The 1,038-nt window shown below is 48.2% G+C and overlaps 1 pseudogene; it reads right to left on the bottom strand.

The window, feature by feature from the left end:
• Nucleotides 1-367: 367 nt before the first annotated feature.
• Nucleotides 368-1,011, bottom strand: LOC101566535 (annotated as a pseudogene).
• Between the last annotated feature and the right edge of the window lie 27 nt (nucleotides 1,012-1,038).

Consider the following 1,038-nt stretch of genomic DNA (forward strand, 5'->3'; position numbering starts at 1 on the left):
TGTCTTTATAAATTATAACTATAAATTATTTACAAATGCAGGTCAAATAGTCTATTATAGCCTGTAAGCCCAGCTCTTGGGATGCTGAATACAGGCGGATCACTATGAGTCCAATCTACGTAGTGAGACCTTGTAGACCCTGTACTAAAATAAAATTTAAAAAAAGTCTACTATACCATTCCACAAACTTTCAACTCAATTTCACTCTAATTTTAGTAATCTCACCTACATCTATTTAGCAAATATGCATTTTTTTCAGGTACCAAATTTCTTTATTTAAAGGAATTAAAGAACTGAAGTAGATGTTCTGGTATATTTTATAGAAAAGGTTAAGGTAGCCCCAACACGCATGTGCTGTCAGGTGACATTAGCTCTCACTGTCACTGTCCCCCAGGGTATGCTTGTCAAAGAGGTACTCCGCCATGCCGGACTAGGACTCGGGGGCTCCCATCTTGGGCAGGTTGGTCACGTGGTCACCCAGCTCTTTGATGGCCTTCGCCTGTTCATCCAGATAGTGCGTCTCGATGAAGTCACACAGATGGGGGTCGATCTTATCAGTGACCAGCTCGTGCAGCTCCAGGAGGGACTGAGTCACACTCTTCTCCAATCGCAGCGCGCCCTCCATCGCGTCCAGCCCGTTCTCCCAGTCCTCACGGTCTGGTTTCTTGATACCCTGAAGGAAGATCCGGCCACCGCGCTGGTTCTGCAGCTTCATCAACTTCTCAGCATGTTCTCTCTCCTCATGAGATTGGTGAAGAAAGTATTTGGCGAAGTTCTTCAAAGCCACATCATCGCGGTCAAAGTAGTAAGACGTGGACAGGTAGACGTAGGAGGCGGAGAGCTCGGGGTTGATCTGGCGGTGGATGGTGGCCTCGGCGTCCTGGTGGCAGTTCTGGCCGCTTGCGAGGGCGACGCGGTCGTCACGGTGAGGGCAGGCGAGGCCGGGCTCGGTGCAAGCACTGTTGAAGCAGGAAACCGTGGCGACGCTCGGTGGAGAACCCAAACATGCATTTTTATATACATCTTTTAAAGCAAAAT

Source organism: Octodon degus, unplaced genomic scaffold (genome assembly GCF_000260255.1).
Source record: "Octodon degus isolate 3935 unplaced genomic scaffold, OctDeg1.0 scaffold00035, whole genome shotgun sequence".
NCBI lineage: Eukaryota > Metazoa > Chordata > Mammalia > Rodentia > Octodontidae > Octodon > Octodon degus.